Genomic DNA, 20,289 nt, shown 5'->3' with positions numbered 1-20,289 from the left:
AGTGACGGGCAGGTGATGTGACAGGCAGGAGAGGTGACAGGGCAGGAGAGGAGATGGGCAGGAGAGGAGACGGGCAGGAGAAATGATGAAGCAGGAGAAGTGAAGGGGAAGGAGCGGCAACAGGGCAGGAGAGGCGACCAGGCAGGAGAAGTGACCGGGCAGGAGAAGTGACGGGTAGAAGAAGTGATGGGTAGGTGACGTGACGTGGCAAGACAGGTGACGGAGCAGGAGAGGTGACGGGGCAGATGAGGTGACTGGCAGGAGAGGTGACAGGGCAGGAGAAGTGACAAAGCAGGAGAAGTGATGGGGCAGGAACGGTAATTAGGCATGAGCAGGAGCGGTGAACGGGACAGGAGCAGTGAACGGGGCAGAAGCATGGAACAGGGTAGGAGCAGTGAATGGGGCAGGAGCAGTGAACGGGGCAGGAGCAGTGAACAGGGCAGAAGTGGCGGGGCAGGAGAAGTGACGGGGCAGGAGAATTGACGGGGCAGGAGAATTGACGGGGCAGGAGAATTGACGGGACAGGAGAAGGGACAGGGCAGGAGAAGGGACAGGGCAGGAGAAGGGACAGGGAAGGAGAGTCGACAGGGCAGGAGAGGTGACAGGGAAGGAGAGGCGACAGGAAAGAAGAGGTGAACGGGAAGGAGAGGCGACCGGGCAGGAGAAGTGATGGGCAGGAGAGGTGACGGGCAGGAGAGGTGACGGGGCAGGAGAGGTGACGGGCCCTTGATTTGCAGTAGATTCCAGAACAAGAGTGTAAAATCCTCTGTGTAGAGGATGCTGTGGTGCAGGGAGGCACACAAACTAGTTTATTTTAACAAACTGACTACACTGAACGGGGTACCTGTGCACCCTAAACTGGAAACGCAGTGATCCATGACGTTTATATCTAATAGCGGTACAAAAGGGGGTGGTGATGGACGGAGCATCTGAACCAATCAAACACTCACACCCAGTCGAAATATCTGGGTTTAATCCATCACCGTTCTTTAGCCCACTCTGCCACCCCAGTTCAGACATGGCTATATGCAAATCAGTCTGACCCTGTGCCTCATGGGAACAGTCCAGCCCGAACTGCCAAGCCATGCCTTCCCTGGACCGGAAACAAGCTTCCCAGGACTGGTTTCTGGCATTACAGCCGTCTTCAGCCCGGCTTGCTTGAATCCAGTGGCAAAGTGAGCAAGGGACTCACGTCTGAGCATACCCTGCCACACTTATGGCGGCCAAAAGCGGTACAAAAAGGGGGTGGTGATGGACGGAGCATCTGAACCAATCAAACACTCACACCCAGTCAAAAGATCTGGGTTTAATCCATCACCGTTCTTTAGCCCACTCTGCCACCCCAGTTCAGACATCGCTATATGCAAATCAGTCTGACCCTGTGCCTCATGGGAACAGTCCAGCCCGAACTGCCAAGCCATGCCTTCCCTGGACCGGAAACAAGCTTCCGAGGACCGGTTTCTGGCATTACAGCCGTCTTCAGCCCGGCTTGCTTGAATCCAGTGGCAAAGTGAGCAAGGGACTCACGTCTGAGCATACCCTGCCACACTTATGGCGGCTAAAAGCGGTACAAAAGGCGGTGGTGATGGACGGAGCATCTGAACCAATCAAACACTCACACCCAGTCAAAAGATCTGGGTTTAATCCATCACCGTTCTTTAGCCCACTCTGCCACCCCAGTTCAGACATGGCTATATGCAAATCAGTCTGACCCTGTGCCTCATGGGAACAGTCCAGCCCGAACTGCCAAGCCATGCCTTCCCTGGACCGGAAACAAGCTTCCGAGGACCGGTTTCTGGCATTACAGCCGTCTTCAGCCCGGCTTGCTTGAATCCAGTGGCAAAGTGAGCAAGGGACTCACGTCTGAGCATACCCTTCCACACTTATGGCGGCCAAAAGCGGTAAAAAAGGGGGTGGTGATGGACGGAGCATCTGAACCAATCAAACACTCACACCGGTACAAAAGGGGGTGGTGATGGACGGAGCATCTGAACCAATCAAACACTCACACCGGTACAAAAGGGGGTGGTGATGGACGGAGCATCTGAACCAATCAAACACTCACACCGGTACAAAAGGGGGTGGTGATGGACGGAGCATCTGAACCAATCAAACACTCACCCCTTTTGTACCGTTTATATCTAATAAGCATACATATCTGCAGTATTGCATTGAAAAAGGTAACTATGCCGGACTGGCCGTTCCAAGGATCAGGCGTTTCCCAGGGCGACTAAAGGGTAGGGGGCCAGTTTAGTTTGGGGGGACAGGTTTTGTACAAGTGCAGGAGTTTTAAAAACACTGCAAAGTTCTTTGTATATTCAGCAGATTTCGGTCAACAATACAAGTACCAAGATAACTTTGGTGATCAATGTACCTGCTAGAGAGAGATGGGAGCATGTTTTGTCTAGTGGCTGTTTTACACATCTAAGGTAGTGCAGAGGGGTAATATACCTGCTGCAAAGAACGTGTACCATGCATATCAAAGAGCAATATTTTACGTGCATAATTCAGTGGGTACTGCTTTGTGTTCACTTCCCGAATGAAAGGACACTTGAATACATATGGCCTGGCAGTTCGGGCTGGACTGTTCTCATTGGGCGCAGGTTCAAGACTGATTTGCATATGGCTGGGTCCAAACTGGAATGGCATGGTGAGCAAAAAAAACGATGGATTTAGGCCCAGATCTCTGTACTGGGGTGAATGTTTGACATTGTTCTGCATTCTGTCCACCAGTTGTTCCTTTTGCTATATTATGATTGAGCAGGTAGCTGGCCGACATGAATATGAAGGAGCCTTTGAGGGTTTCCGTGAGTCTAGAATCTCCTGAAGAGTCCCTTTCTCTTCTGAGCCCTCCTTAACACATGTGTACAGAAGGAGCCCTGTATTCATGTCCTCAATGTTTGAGACAAAAAATACTCATGGATTTCTGAACAATGAGAGTAAAAGCATTAAGGTAACATGTTGTTCCTGCTTATATTTAGCACGCTTTACATAAACCTGTATTCCCTATGAGTTTTTGCTTTTTCCTGAATTAAACCTCAAATATTTTTTTTTCATTGTTTGAAATAACTAACGTTATAAGCTGTAATTGGTCAGTGAAATGCTAAATGTACTAAAAAGTGGTATGTTTTGCTATCACTAGCCACACCCCTGACTCCGCCCACTTATCCAATCTCCGGTTATTCCCGCCCCCTGATTCTCCACCTACAGTTCCCCTACTTTTGTTTCCCCACTTCGACCACTGGGCCACTGAAGCTCTTTATCCTGCTGTCCAAGTGGTGCAAATGATGCGTTTGATCCCATGAAAATACAGCCAAAAGGCCTGGCCTTCCTTAGATACAGCGCACCCTGCCCTGATCAGAATGTCTTATTTACCTGCTCCTACTTTTGTCATATGTAAGATGACAGTTCTCAATGGATTTACGGGTTTATGCACTGTGCACAGCAAATGCACAGAGCAGGATTCATTTACTGATTACGGGAGCACCAGACTAGTATTGTATCATCCAGACACTTCCCAACAACGATGGCTGATAAAGCCTGAATAGCATTCTAAACGGAACAGTTGTGGTTTATAAATCCTATGACGCATCAGGATGCTCGCTGATTACGGAATTTGACATAATGAATGTGTCCAAGAGAAGCAATTTACATGCACGTGTTTGATGACAATAAACCTGTTTCTTTAATTGATATATTTGTGTTTTATACTCTGTTCTATTGACATGGCACCTTCCCGCGCTGAAAAGTTTGATTGGAAGTGAATTTTTCTGGAGAGGAATGGACATTGATCAAGAACAATATATGTACACACGCATGTCACTTGCACATGATTCTATGCGTGCAGACAGAGTTTTCAACTTGGATGCAAACTGCTTACTAGTAGTCACTGGACAAGGTTATAGGTTACAGGTTACTTTGGCCTCGGTACCCGGCAGTAAAACTCGAAAATGTTAGTTCCTTTTTGGAAGTGAACATGTGAAAGTCTTGAATGACCCGTGATTCATTACCATCGAAACAACTGCTATCCTCAGGTGAATCAAATCACTGCTATTTACGAAGCGTAAATACTCTTACGCAGGAATTTCGAGAATTATTTGCAGAAAGAGAGGAATTTGTTCCCTCAAATTGCTAGAGATACACTTGTGAAGTCATCAGGTCATAATTGCCACATAGTAACCTCACAGAATCTTTTCACGAAAAGTTAGGAAACTAATAGATACTATTGACGAGAATGCCTCAACATCCCCATCACTATATGCTGTGAGCTGATGAACTAAAGAGCAGGCCTGGCAGATCCAGGATTATATCAAAAGGTGTCCAGAGCAATGCCTCAAAATGATTTGTTACAGCCACCAGAAGGGATTGCCACGTCAGCCAAGATCTGCAAACAATATCAGAGGATCATTGGCTGTTACATATGTCTTTGCATTGTCACAGTTGTCCAGAACATGCAATGTTTAAACCAGCTTTGGAAACCCCTCCCATGTACCTCAAAGATCTGTTCAACTTCTGCACCATATTCCAACTGCCTTAACCAAGTAAGGTATTTGGAAGAACAGTTCTAGCGTTAGTTTAGATATGTGAAAAGACTAAGGCATATTAGGAAGAACCTCGTTAAAATTATCGCTGTTTTAGCGACAGGAAACTGCAGCTAAAACGGCGATAATGGGCTTGATAATATGCGTTATAGAATTCCATGGAAGCCCAGGTTAGATGTGCAGGACATCGAACCTGGGCTTCTATTGGAATTCTGTAACGCATATTAAGTCCCATTATCGCCGTTTTAGCGGCAGTTTCCTGCCGCTAAAACGGCGATAACTTTAACAAGGTTCTTGCTAATATGCCCCTATCACACTTCCTGATCCATTCTGGGCTGGTTCCCGGCCTGGCTTGAGTATCTAACTCGCCTTTCTGTCATTCTTGGACAGTTTAATAACAGAGGTGGTGTTCTGCCTGGTTTCTCAGATTAGATAGAACCAGCTCATCAGAGCCTTACTAACTCAGCCAGAACGTTACCCTCTCCCCCTCCCTAGGACCTATTCACAACAGGTAACAACATATATCTACCACCTAAGGACAGGGAATTCCTCGCGGTCCCATACGAACCCAGACCTCTCTACCCAGACGGCAGTATCAGAATCGGCGGCCTCGCGGTCCCATACGAACCCAGACCTCTCTACCCAGACGGCAGTATCAGAATCGGTGGCCTCGCGGTCCCATACGAACCCAGACCTCTCTACCCAGACGGCAGTATCAGAATCGGCGGCCTCGCGGTCCCATACGAACCCAGACCTCTCTACCCAGTGGCAGTTTATCCTATGATTACCATTACATAAAGGGATCAGTCTCACTATTCATCAGGGTTATAGAACTACAGTATTCCCGATCACACAACGGTTGCCAATTTGGATAATGTACAACTTATTCTCTAATTCAAGGGGCTCCTCTCTCCCTTATTCAGTTACCACTTACCTGATCAGGGTTAGCATCTGTTCACATAGCAGCATCTGACTAGAAGAATAGGTTACCCTCTCATACAAGAACACGCAGCACATGTCGGTTCACTAAGAACTGGGGTACTTTATTTCTCATTACAATAAACAAACATATAATTCAGTAATATCCTGCCCACACTCTTGCATCATAATTGTGACCCCACCGCTGTTTGGAGCGGATAGAAATTGTAATAGTTGTTAGTGCTCGTGGTTTTGGCCGCCATATTAGAAGGGAACTCTCGAGGCGACTTGGGGCTGAGCGCTCTAGTGCTCAAACGAACAGGCAGGTGAGCCTGTACTTAAGACGATCATTTTCGCAAGGCCTTCCTAGGGAAAGGCTGTACTTATACTTGGCTGCGCATAACTTTGTACTAGCGCCTAATGCGAGCGTTAATCAGGATAACTAGCGCATTTTAACAATTTATCGCGTTTTAAATATTTTGGTAGTAATTTTTTGTTTAGCCCGTTTTTAATTCAGTAATATCCTGCCCACACTCTTGCATCATAATTGTGACCCCACCGCTGTTTGGAGCGGATAGAAATTGTAATAGTTGTTAGTGCTCGTGGTTTTGGCCGCCATATTAGAAGGGAACTCTCGAGGCGACTTGGGGCTGAGCGCTCTAGTGCTCAAACGAACAGGCAGGTGAGCCTGTACTTAAGACGATCATTTTCGCAAGGCCTTCCTAGGGAAAGGCTGTACTTATACTTGGCTGCGCATAACTTTGTACTAGCGCCTAATGCGAGCGTTAATCAGGATAACTAGCGCATTTTAACAATTTATCGCGTTTTAAATATTTTGGTAGTAATTTTTTGTTTAGCCCGTTTTTAATTCAGTAATATCCTGCCCACACTCTTGCATCATAATTGTGACCCCACCGCTGTTTGGAGCGGATAGAAATTGTAATAGTTGTTAGTGCTCGTGGTTTTGGCCGCCATATTAGAAGGGAACTCTCGAGGCGACTTGGGGCTGAGCGCTCTAGTGCTCAAACGAACAGGCAGGTGAGCCTGTACTTAACCCTCTCACTGGTCGCGCAGCGGTGACGCGCAGCGGGAGCGCCTGACTCACGCCTGAGTCAAGCCAGAGTCCTGCCCGTCTGCGCCCGTCAGCGTAAAGGAGGCGGGAAGGAGGCGGTGAGGCGGAGGACTCTGTGCTAAATTTCGATACCATCACTCCCAGGTATGTCAAGGGAATTCTTGTTATCTTGCAATTGGCCCCACGTGCCTTGTCACGACATATTACATCCGGACTCTTGGGTCGGGCCGGCCAGTTGTAGTCAGTGTCAACTCACACTATTCCCCGAGCCCTCCTCGGATAAACCGTTAGAGGCACCCGTATTACGGGGTGGCCTAATTAATGCGCGATCCCTAGTCAAAAATTCTCAAAATATCAACGACATTATAGTAGAGAACAATCTTGACTTACTTTTGGTCACTGAAACTTGGCTAAAATCCTGGTGCAACCCTGACTTAGCCCTAGCCATTCCACAGGATTTCCTCATACAACGGTTGGACAGGCCACAAGTAAAAGGAGGAGGCATCGCTATAATATATCATAAGTCTCTTAAATGCTCCACTCAAGAACTTGTGGACTTAAAAGGAGCCGAAGCACTGGCCTTCACCCTAGGGATCCATGACTCACTTACATTCTCGGGGGCTCTTATATATCGCCCTCCGGGCTCTTCCTTAAAATTTTTGGATACGTTGGGCGAAGTCTTGAGTGATCTAACTCTTAGATTCTCCCAATTTACAATATTGGGTGACCTAAATTTGCACCTAGACTCCCCCAAAGAATCTGGAGTAAGTAGCTTCATGGATACTATTGAAGTTTTAGGACTCACGCTTCTCAATAGGGAACCCACACATCAGGCAGGCCATTTATTGGATTGCGTCTGCTCCAATTTTACTAGATTGAGGGTGGGAGAACCCATTCCCCAGACCTGGACTGATCATTTTTTTATTCCGTTCCACATTTTTCTAAACTCCCCATCTACTGCTCCTCTTGAAACTAATAAAACAAAACCCCAAGCCAGACACACTCCCAATTGGAAAGAACTAGCAAATAGACCGGATGTTGTAGCCAAATTGGAAATGTGTATACCGAATTTATCCGGTCATACTTCTACAGACAACCAAATCTTTTGTAACTGGATTGCCAGTGCAGGGGCAATGCTAAAACCAACTAATAAGACTATTTTAAGACCTACTAAAACCAAAAAGAGTGCCCCCTGGTTTACACCGGCCTTGAAACTAGAATTGGGAGAGGTAAAAACCCTGGAAAGAAGGTGGCGCAGAAAATATGACGACACTACCCTTAACATCTATAAATCAGCCAGACGAAGATATCATGCTGAGCTAAAATCTGCTAAAAAGGTCCACTATTTACAGGCTATTACTGAGGCAGGTCAGGAACAAAAAGATATTTTTAAAATTGTAAAGGAGTTCATGAGTCCAGCAGCTCTATCGCAGGAGATCCCGCCATCCCAGGATCTCTGTGATGCGATATCTGACTACTTCGAAGATAAGATTCTGGCCATTGTAAAAACCTTTCCCTTGGTTCCAACCACGTCAACTGTCCCATTACAGAGAGAGGCGACAAGGCCTACCGCATATCTGGAAGATTTCAAACTGGTCTCTTTTGAGGAGACCTTTAAGGCTATTTTAGCCATTAAATCCGGATCACCTCTGGACCCCTGTCCTCCCCTGGTCTTGCATACCCTAGTAGAGACGGTTAATCCCATCATAAATGGGATTATAAACTCGTCTCTAACCACGGCTGATATTCCGAACGAGTGGAAGTGTGCGGCTGTTAAGCCCCTCCAAAAAAAAGCATTGGCCGACCCCACCACCCTTTCCAACCTACGGCCCATTTCCCTGTTGCCTATGCTGTTTAAACTGGCTGAAAAGTTTGTCAATGTACAATTGACAAACTTTTTGGAGACGAATAATATCTTCCATCCCAACCAGTCAGGGTTTCGTTCACAACACTCTACAGAAACAGACCTGCTTTATACAGCAGAGACCCTTCGTGCAGCTATGGACCAGGGAATGAAAGCTGTTTTAATTCTACTCGACCTGTCGGCAGCCTTCGATACGGTCTCACATAACATCCTAGGAGATCGTTTGGCTGCCGCAGGCGTAGGAGGGAAAGTCCTAGCGTGGTTGACGAACTTTCTGAGTAATAGACGTCAAATCACAGTATTAGGCCAACACCAATCTGAAGCAAAGGTCGTCAGCTCAGGGGTCCCTCAGGGCTCGAGCTTAAGCCCAGTACTGTTCAATCTGTACATGGCGCCCCTAGTAGAACTGATTGCGTCATTCCAGATCAGTTCAATTTCATACGCTGACGACACCCAGCTCATTTTGGTGTTGGATGGGGAGCGACCAAATGCTGAAGAAAATCTCAAGGATTGTCTGGCAGCAACATTCAAATGGATGACTGAAAATCATTTGAAATGTAATGCTGGTAAGACTGAAATCCTACCGTTCGGAAAAAACAACCTATTCTCCCCTGGAGTATGCTGGCCAGTGGATGCGGAAACACCTCCCAAGACCATTACATCTGCCCGTAATTTAGGCATTAAATTTGATGACCAACTGTCTTTTAAAAACCAAGCAGTGACAGTGGCCGGAACTTGTTTCCAGATAATAAAAGCTTTGAGGAAATTTTTTGATTTCCTCCCACTGTCGGCCAGGAAGACAGTAGCAGTGGCGTTAATAAACTCCAGGTTGGACTACTGCAACGGGTTATATGCTGGAGTTAACAAAACTGTCCTCCATAAATTGCAAATGGTCCAACATGCAGCCGCTCGGCTTGTGTTGCGTTGGCCTCGCAGATCCTCAGCCTCAGCAGCGCTTAAGCTGCTTCATTGGCTGCCCATAGGGAAAAGAATTCTGTTTAAAATCTTAATAATTACGTTCAGAGCCTTTCATCAACAGGGCCCAAAATACCTATGTAATGGCTTTAAGAGGTACCACCCCACCCGCTGTTTAAGATCTGCCAGCCAAAATCTGCTTACAATCCCTCGATTTAGGCTGGCTACAAAAGGTGGTAAATCACTTTTTGTTTTGGGCCCCAAGGCCTGGAATAAACTTCCACCTTATCTACGTTCACTCTCTCAAGAGTTACACTTTAGGAAAGCACTGAAGACGTGGATTTTCACCCTGTCTGATGCGACGTGTTGGGAACTAGTGTAGAGTGGTGTGTAGTACAGTATCTAGGTCATTTCTTTTCCTCCAGCCCCTTCATCTAGGCTGGATAGAGCGCCAAGATACTCCTTGGAGTGAAAGTAGCGCTATAGAAATGCCCTTTACATTACATTACATATAACACCATACTACAACACATAACCTGCAAAGAGAAGTGAAAGATTAGGTTGTACACTCTAAGAAGAAAGGGTCGACATCACCTTATTAATATGAAGTCTGCACTCAGCAGTCATCTAGGTTCCCTTCTCGTCTGTGCCTTGGCTCGTCTTGAAGTCACACCTCCGCAATCACGGGTACACGGCTGCACCGCTATGCGCTGTTCCCTTCACCCTTCTCCAAGTCACTGGAAACTTCCTTTCATCGGCTACTCTCTTTTCCCTGGCTGTTCTGCTAAGAGAGTATCTGTTTCTCGATTCTTCTCCGCCTTTGGAATGGCGTCTGTCTTCCCTGGAATAAGTAATATCTTTACTGCTAACGGCTAGATGCCGCCTACGGACTAACTCCACAACTGTCTCGGGCTTTCACTAATATAGAAGCGTGTTTCTTGATGGAAAATTCCAGCCAGTAACCTGCCGCCCACCAAATTCTTGTACCTCCCCGTACCAAGGACACGTTCCCAGCCGGCCGGCCTGATGTTGTGTCTTCGGCATGAAGAAAAATACAATCCTTCGACAAGGGCCGGCCTGAACCGGTTCTCTCCAAGCGAACAACACCTCATAACTAAAACATTACACTTGACCTAGAAGCATCCCAAGCTGCCGGGGCAGAAAGAAAGATGGAGTCTCTCCCGTTTGAGGCCTACCAGGCCCGAATTCAGCACAACTCCATGGAAAGTATAATAATACCCTAACTAAAGGACGGATTATCCCTAATACTAACGAATCTATCCCCTAGCCTATGTGTATAAGCCCTAATCTAAGGAGGAGAATACAGAATTATATCGAAGTGCCTTGTAAATAGGCTCTATCCACTACTCTAACCCTTGCACTGGAATGATAAGAGACTGAAGTCACCATCAATCACCTTTCCTCAAAAGAGGGCCGGGAAAATCGAGCAGAACATTTCACCCTTGACTTCAGTCTATTATACATTCATCAAACAGAACTAACATCTGTGGAAGAATAATAGGAAACAAAACTAACTGATCTATGTCTAGTACCAGGTTTGCAGTATTGAAGTAGAGAAGGAATACACTGAATGAAGCAACAGATAGCAATCAGAATGCTAATAGTAATCAAAATACCCCCTAATATTTGACGCAACATATGTAAATCAGGTAGCCAATTAAAGAGCCAGTCAAACCAGCCCTGGTCAATGTGTTTTCTAACCTCTTCCGTCAAGTCATGAAGTTTGTCAATATGAGCCTGAATGGATTTCGTATGGTCAGACAGGTTAAAACAACAAAGACCCTCAAAATCAGAACAATCATGTCCATGTTTAAGCAAAAGATAATCAATAGCTGCCCGGTTCTGCAAGATAGCTCTACGTTCACCCTGGGCGTCTAATAGTATGTCAGACAGAATGGTAGAAGTATGATTAATGGATTTTACCATCCAGCAGGCCATTTTCCCAATAGACTTGGCATTATAGACCGCCAAGGCAGGAACACCAACAATTGAGATAGCTAAACTAAGGTATTCAGATTTGGAATATAAATGCATAGACGAATCACAGTCCTCCTGTAACATCACAGTATCTCGAATCACACGAGAATTGGCATTAGGATGGGATGAGAACATCAACAAACTCAGTCTGGTAATGGCACAAGGGCCTCCGGAAATGTTCGCGGGAATATATGGCCAGGATGTATTACTACACGAGAAAAGCCAACCAGAGGGTAGCAGCATTGTACGATAATGACTGGGGGTAACCACTAAACTCTTACAAGTCATATTATTCTGAACAGAGGTACATAATTTCGGTGATCTTCGGAAGCACAAAGTCCTTTCATGAGCTGTGAATAAAGTAGTACCTTTCAATTTTAAACGCACACACTCAGAAATAGCATTGGGATCACAAGTAAGGAAAAAACATAAATCACCCTGCGTGATATTATAAGTGATTATCTGGGACCGGATCAGGGGTGTCGAATCGGACAACTCAGTACATAAAGGGCAGTATTCATGTGTAGCAAAATCTCCCAAAAGGACATTAGGACGGGCATTCGATATATTAAAAATATGGGCCAAAGTCTCTAATGAAGCAGGGACAGCAACTAAACAAGTCGCTAGAATGTCAGTCACCGAACGCATCGGTGTTAAACAAAAATGAGGGGCATTAGTCACTCGCTTGGCCAAAGTAGTCCAAAAGTTCGATGACGAATCCCACGCAGCAAAGGAACGCGGTACTCGGGTTCTCAAATCAGCCCGGGTCGATGGGTTCCCTCCTCTCTCGTCGTAGCAGTCCAAAAGGAGTCCAACGCCGACACATCCTGCAGCAACAGTCCAGAGAATGATCTGGAAGAAAATCAAATAGAGGCATTATTCATTCTCGTAGGTAACATTTGTCAGCCGGGACAGCTTCCCAGCTATCTTTCCCTGGTCTCATGACTAGAACAGTATTATCATGACCGGTTGCAATAATCTCAGCTTGTTCAGGGGGATTCTTAGGCGATTGCACCCAAACTTTAGCTCCAGGATTATCCGTGGAACCAAATCCTTTTTGTCCTCGTACAGTTAGCAACGTTGGGGCAGTGCCTTTTGTGATCTCACCACTGAAAACAGGCATTATCAACAATTGAGCAATTCGGTCAGTTTTATAAATTGGTAAATCAACCTCACTGCTATTCAGCAGGAGCACCTTAATCTCTCCCTGATAGTCACTGTCAATGACACCTCCAAGTACTTGAACACCTTTCACAGCCAGCCCCGATCTAGGGGCGATTAATCCAAAATTTCCAGTGGGTATACAGACACCAACACCGGTTTCAATGATGACTCGATCTTTACTTTTTATAATAGTATCATTCATGGCATGCAGGTCTAGACCTGCCGACCCCGGGGTCGCTCTGCATGGAGCCAGTGCTCCGGGGGTAATTTCCCAGTACATCACAGTGTCACCAATAGAATTGGGCTTTGCATCAACATTCGGAGGAAACAAACGCATCAATGGAGATTCAGCATTTAGAAAGGGACGATTATTCAAAATTAATAAGGCCTGGAACAAATAATCCCTCCAATTCTTATATCTGTCATCGGTCAACTTACGCAGTTGATTTTTCAGCAAACCGTTCAACCTTTCAATCAGGCCCGAGGCCTGCGGATAATATGGTATATGAAATACCCATTCAATATTATTTTCCACACAAAATTCCTGCACCAATCTTCCACGAAAATGGGATGCATTATCAGATTGAATTTGGAATGGGACACCATAATAAAGCATAATCAATTCCAATGTCTTAATGGTATTCACTTGGGTAGCTTGTTTACAGGGGAGGGCCACTAACAGGCCACTGTATGTATCAACAATGGTGCAAATGTATTGACAATTTTTACTCATCGGAAGTGGACCAATATAATCAATTTGCCAAATTTGAGCGGGCAATTTTCCGCGATGTAAATGACCTTTAACAATTTGAGGCACTTTCCGTTGTCTAGCATGCTGACAAATGGGACAATGCAAAATAATGTCTTTGATTAAATCTAAAGGAATATAAATTCCTCGATCAGCGGCCCACCTGCTAGTGGCTTTCTCTCCATAATGTCCTGCTTTCTGGTGGGCCCATTTCGCCAATCCTTCCATATCAGAATCCTGCATGTCCACCAGTGCCTCAGCAATTTTAGATTTTTCATCTGCAATATTATGAAAGAATTTGTCAAGGAAGTCTATTGGGGTATGAGCATCCACATGAAAGATTGTAACAGTACTTTGCTGGAGCATTTCCCAAATCTCTTGCCATAATTCTTTTCCCCACAGTTCTTTTGAATGCAATTCCCAATTATGGGAATGCCAAGTCGGTAACCAAACTGCCAATCCATTGGCAGTAGACCAGGAATCAGTAAAAATATGACATGTGCCAGGTAACTCTTGCTTCAGAACTTGATAAACAGCATAAAGCTCAGCGAATTGGCTGCTCTATCCCTCACCAGTTGTACTCAGCAACTTTTGTGTGATCGGATTATAGGACACTGCCTTCCAATGTCGTTTTGTACCTATGAACCTTGCCGAACCATCCGTAAACCAAACATGGTTTCTGTCCTCCGGGGACAAATCATCAAATGGCTTACCCCACTTAACAGGGGATTCCTGTACTAAAGGTACGGAACATTCACTCTCCGTCTCAACCGATGGCGCCCGCGCCACCTGCTCATGCAAGGATGCAACTCCCTTTGGTCCCACACGTGCCCTGTCTTGTATGTACCATTTCCACTTAATCACACCCGCCTCCTGAGCGTGTCCAATTCTGTGAGTTTTCGGCGAACTCAAAACCCACTGCATGATAGGAATTTCAGGTCGCAGGACCACATCATGTCCCAAAGTTAATTGCTCGGTATCCACCAGAGCCCAGTAACATGCAAGCAACTGTTTCTCAAAAGGTGTATAACGCTCACCAGCATCGGGTAACTTTTTAGTCCAAAAACCTAACGGTACTTTACTTCTGCCTTGTTTCTGCCACAAACTCCAATTTGCATAAAGGCCTTGTACAGACACATTCAAATCCACATCACCATCGCACATAGGCCATAAATCCAAGGCATACTGAATAGCTTCTTTTGCCAAACTAAACGCATCTTGCTGTGGTTTACCCCATTCAAACGCATTCTTTTTACGAGTGACTCGATACAAGGGGGCCAGTATTTGACTCAAATGTGGAATATGCTGGCGCCAAAAACCAAACAAGCCGATGAAGCTTTGGGCTTCTTTCCTATTCCTCGGAACTGCAAAATCAAGAATCTTCTGTTTTACCTGTGGGATCACTTCTCTGTGGCCTTCCTGCCAATTAATACCCAAAAATTTTACAGTCTGGGATGGACCTTGTAATTTATCCGGGTTGATTTCCCAACCTTTCTCACGCAAACACTCAAGGATTTTATCTAATTGGGTCTGAACTTCATCTTGTGTTTCACCTTGAATCAGAACATCATCAATATAATGACATATCTGAATTCTCGAATGTACAGGTACCTCAGCCAAATGCTCTGCCACCAGCCGGTGACATATCGTAGGACTGTGCACATAGCCCTGGGGAAGACTTCTAAACGTCATTTGACGTCCGTTCCATGTAAAACTGAATTGTTCCTGGCATTCAGGGGCAATCGGGATTGAAAAGAAAGCATTAGCAATATCAATGGACGCATACCATGTACCTGGATGCTTTTGGATTCTTTCAATTAAAGTAATAATATCCGGTACTGCAACAGTCAAAGGGGGTGTATACCTATTCAGTTCTCGATAATCAACAGTCATGCGCCAAGAATTATCACTCTTACGCACGGGCCAAACAGGATTATTCCAAGCAGAAGTAACCGGAGTTATAACTCCTGCATCCACCAAATCCTGAATAGTGGTACTGATTTCTTCATGACCACCTGGAATACGATACTGCTTCTGGCAAACCACTTTTGTCGCCTGGGGAATCTTTATGGGGGGCATTCTTAAACGACCAACCCGTACGGGTCTGGATGATATATAATGTTTAGTTCCAAATTGATAACATCCATCATCCAAATGCAAAGTCATTCCTTTCAAAATGTCAATTCCAATTATGTACTCTAAGAGTGGCACGACTAATACAGAATATTCTTTTCTAGGAATTCTGCCTATTCTCATTTCAATTGTAGTTTGTACTGCGGGAGTTTCCTTTCCACCTAAACCAGTAATTGTAAAAAATTGGCCTTTAAATTTCTATGATTTTCCATGAATAAGAGTGGCCTCCGCTCCTGTATCTACCAATGCTCGGGCCCTTTGAATCTTACGATGTCTCCAAAAAATTTCAATATCTACATAGGGTCTATTATCTCGGTGAGCCCATCTGTGTACGGGAGCTTGACCTACTTCCTAGTCATTTTTACTGCGTTCTATCATCCAGGACAAATCAGGATAAATGTTCTCGCGTTTCTCAGGTATCAATATATCATGTTCATATCCATCTCCCTTACGAAATGGATTCCTGTCCTCCGTATTGTACTGTGAATTTCGATCAGAAAATCTGTGTCGATCCTCCCTCCTCCTCAACTCAGGGGACTGATCCCTTTCATCTCTACGTCTGCTGTTAACATAATCATCTCTCCCCCTTTCTCTTTCCCCCTCTCTCTCTCTCTCTCTTCCACGACGAGGGGACGCATCACGTACATATCGTCGATCATCACGACGATCAGAACGCACACGACGGTTGTCATCACCACTGTCATCAGAATACTCACGATCGCACTCATTCGTCCGCACACGCCGGGCACCCTCCTTTCGGTCTAAACCGCGTTTGCGAAACAAGTCCCACAAACGAGAAGTAGTTTCACCATCAATATCCTCCTTCCTCACACCATCAGCCAAAAGTGCCATAAACATGTCACGTCTAGTAAGCTTATTGTCTCCAGGAGTACGAGTGTCAGACCGGGACTGTCGTTCAGGTTTAAACCAATCACCCAACTCACCGAGCTGGCGTACAGATTCCAGTACCATAGACAACGCGTTACCAGTCTGATTGATCAATAAAGTCATCATGACCTGCTTATAAGCAACCGGGGAAGAACGAATAATACGATTCCGCACAGAAGACGTCAACAAACCATCAAGCAATCTGTCAGCAGTACTCAGAAAAATCGCAGTTTTCATCACCTCCTCTTTGAGACGTTGTGCAGCATCGCGCAATGTATACCACGGCTTGTCATTCACAGGCCAGTCAGATTCAGTAGGGTACTTTTGATTACAACCCTCAGTCGCCAACTGAAGCAAACTGATTTGACCACCACCATTATAATTACGAAAATGATCTTGTACAGTAGAATCCGAACTCAAGGAACAAAATTTCAAAGAATCGCCAGCATCCAACATAATGCCAGCAGCGCCCAGTTCATAAAGGTGCACCATCCACGTAAGCAAGGTCTCACCAGCGCGCTGTCAAAATCGCTGCAAAATATCACTAATTTCCTGTTGAGTGAAATCCTCCAAAGAATCCAAAGGAATACCGTTCGGATTACCGGGAGCCTGCTGCAACTTCCTACGAAAAACAGGATGTGCAGAGACCGCAGGAAGAGCATCACAAGGAGCCCGATCAGTAAACTTAGGGGAACAATCCGTATGAGAAGTATCAATATAATGCAAAGAGCGATCGTAGTCGCGGGACTCAACATCTGTAGCACAAGAAGCAGATTTAAAAGCCTGTCCGGAGCGAGAAGACTCGCGATTGTTAGACTCCTCATCCGAGGAACGAGAATCACTCGAATTCCAGATATTACCATCCCATTCATCAGGATTCCAATCCAGTCCGGCTTTCGCCACGACCAGTCGCACTTTCCGTTTAGAAACACGACCCCGACGATTCTTGTATTTATATCGTGCAATTCGCACAGCCGCCCTTTCAGCGATAATCTGATACGTTTCAAGTTTGTCGGCAAGCAATTTATTTTGACACCGCAACAAAGTATGATCATTCTGAATTTCAACAAACTTCCGTTCCATTTCCAAGTGCACCTTCTGCAATTTCAACAACCTCTCATGTACAAGCCTGTACGCAGACAAGACAATCCAACCTCTGCGCCCTAAAATAGGAAGCTCATCACCCTTCGCTACTGGCGCCTTCTGCAAACAGGAAATCACATCAGTCGGCTCCGCCAGCTCCAGACAAGAATTCCAATTTTCACTCAAACCAGTAGAATCAGCCCACTCGCGGGCCAAGGCCTCATAAGGCGTTGAATCCCAGCCGGGAATATCAACAGGCAACTTAAAAACAGATTTCGACTTTTTCAAAAACATCCTGACAAAACAAAAACTATACACACAATTATAGACAAATAATACACAAATGAAATCACGTACGCGCCGAGTACAAATCGAAAAACAACTACAACGCACACAGGTTTCGTAAACGGTTCGTGACGCCAAATGTTCTGCCTGGTTTCTCAGATTAGATAGAACCAGCTCATCAGAGCCTTACTAACTCAGCCAGAACGTTACCCTCTCCCCCTCCCTAGGACCTATTCACAACAGGTAACAACATATATCTACCACCTAAGGACAGGGAATTCCTAAGATGCATACCATGTACCTCCTATAATATCAGAATCGGCGGCCTCGCGGTCCCATACGAACCCAGACCTCTCTACCCAGACGGCAGTATCAGAATCGGCGGCCTCGCGGTCCCATACGAACTCAGACCTCTCTACCCAGATGGCAGAATCGGCGGCCTCGCGGTCCCATACGAACCCAGACCTCTCTACCCAGACGGCAGTATCAGAATCGGCGGCCTCGCGGTCCCATACGAACCCAGACCTCTCTACCCAGACGGCAGTATCAGAATCGGCGGCCTTGCGGTCCCATACGAACCCAGACCTCTCTACCCAGACGGCAGTATAAGAATCGGCGGCCTCGCGGTCCCATACGAACCCAGACCTCTCTACCCAGACGGCAGTATCAGAATCGGCGGCCTCGCGGTCCCATACGAACCCAGACCTCTCTACCCAGACGGCAGTATCAGAATCGGCGGCCTCGCGGTCCCATACGAACCCAGACCTCTCTACCCAGACGGCAGTATCAGAATCGGCGGCCTCGCGGTCCCATACGAACCCAGACCTCGCTACCCAGACGGCAGTACCAGAATCGGCGGCCTCGCGGTCCCATACGAACCCAGACCTCTCTACCCAGACGGCAGTATCAGAATCGGCGGCCTCGCGGTCCCATACGAACCCAGACCTCTCTACCCAGACGGCAGTATCAGAATCGGCGGCCTCGCGGTCCCATACGAACCCAGACCTCTCTACCCAGACGGCAGTATCAGAATCGGCGGCCTCGCGGTCCCATACGAACCCAGACCTCTCTACCCAGACGGCAGTATCAGAATCGGCGGCCTCGCGGTCCCATACGAACCCAGACCTCTCTACCCAGTGGCAGTTTATCCTATGATTACCATTACATAAAGGAATCAGTCTCACTATTCATCAGGGTTATAGAACTACAGTATTCCCGATCACACAACGGTTGCCAATTTGGATAATGTACAACTTATTCTCTAATTCAAGGGGCTCCTCTCTCCCTTATTCAGTTACCACTTACCTGATCAGGGTTAGCATCTGTTCACATAGCAGCATCTGACTAGAAGAATAGGTTACCCTCTCATACAAGAACACGCAGCACATGTCGGTTCACTAAGAACTGGGGTACTTTATTTCTCATTACAATAAACAAACATATAACACCATACTACAACACATAACCTGCAAAGAGAAGTGAACGATTAGGTTGTACACTCTAATAAGAAAGGGTCGACATCACCTTATTAATATGAAGTCTGCACTGAGCAGTCATCTAGGTTCCCTTCTCGTCTGTGCCTTGGCTCGTCTTGAAGTCACACCTCCGCAATCACGGGTACACGGCTGCACCGCTATGCGCTGTTCCCTTCACCCTTCTCCAAGTCACTGGAACCTTCCTTTCATCGGCTACTCTCTTTTCCCTGGCTGTTCTGCTAAGAGAGTATCTGTTTCTCGATTCTTCTCCGCCTTTGGAATGGCGTCTGTCTTCCCTGGAATAAGTAATAGCTTTACTGCTAACGGCTAGATGCCGCCTACGGGCTAACTCCACAACTGTCTCGGGCTTTCACTAATATAGAAGCGTGTTTCTTGATGGAAAATTCCAGCCAGTAACCTGCCGCCCACCAAATTCTTGTACCTCCCCGTACCAAGGACACGTTCCCAGCCGGCCGGCCTGATGTTGTGTCTTCGGCATGAAGAAAAATACAATCCTTCGACAAGGGCCGGCCTGAACCGGTTCTCTCCAAGCGAACAACACCTCATAACTAAAACATTACACTTGACCTAGAAGCATCCCAAGCTGCCGGGGCAGAAAGAAAGATGGAGTCTCTCCCGTTTGAGGCCTACCAGGCCCGAATCCAGCACAACTCCATGGAAAGTATAATAATACCCTAACTAAAGGACGGATTATCCCTAATACTAACGAATCTATCCCCTAGCCTATGTGTATAAGCCCTAATCTAAGGAGGAGAATACAGAATTATATCAAAGTGCCTTGTAAATAGGCTCTATCCACTACTCTAACCCTTGCACTGGAATGATAAGAGACTGAAGTCACCATCAATCACCTTTCCTCAAAAGAGGGCCGGGAAAATCGAGCAGAACAGGTGGATAACTGCGATATCAGTGCATTTGTGTGGCTCGATTTATACGCAGATTTCTTTACTAGTGGGCAGTCCCTTCCGCCATCCACTTGCAGAGGCATAAGTCCAAAGCCTGGTTTCAACATGGATTACATCATTTATGTCTTATCAGTAATAAACACTTACCTTACCTCTTTTGAAATAAAGCCCAATGTCATCTGAGCAATGTGGTTTGCAGTGGACTGTATTCACACAACTACTACGTATATTCTAAGGGTAATCATTGGCGAATCCCCTCCTCATTTTTAAAGAAAGTTT

The sequence above is a fragment of the Lissotriton helveticus genome, chromosome 7, assembly GCF_964261635.1.
Source record: "Lissotriton helveticus chromosome 7, aLisHel1.1, whole genome shotgun sequence".
NCBI lineage: Eukaryota > Metazoa > Chordata > Amphibia > Caudata > Salamandridae > Lissotriton > Lissotriton helveticus.
Note: the sequence above shows the minus strand (reverse complement) of the source record.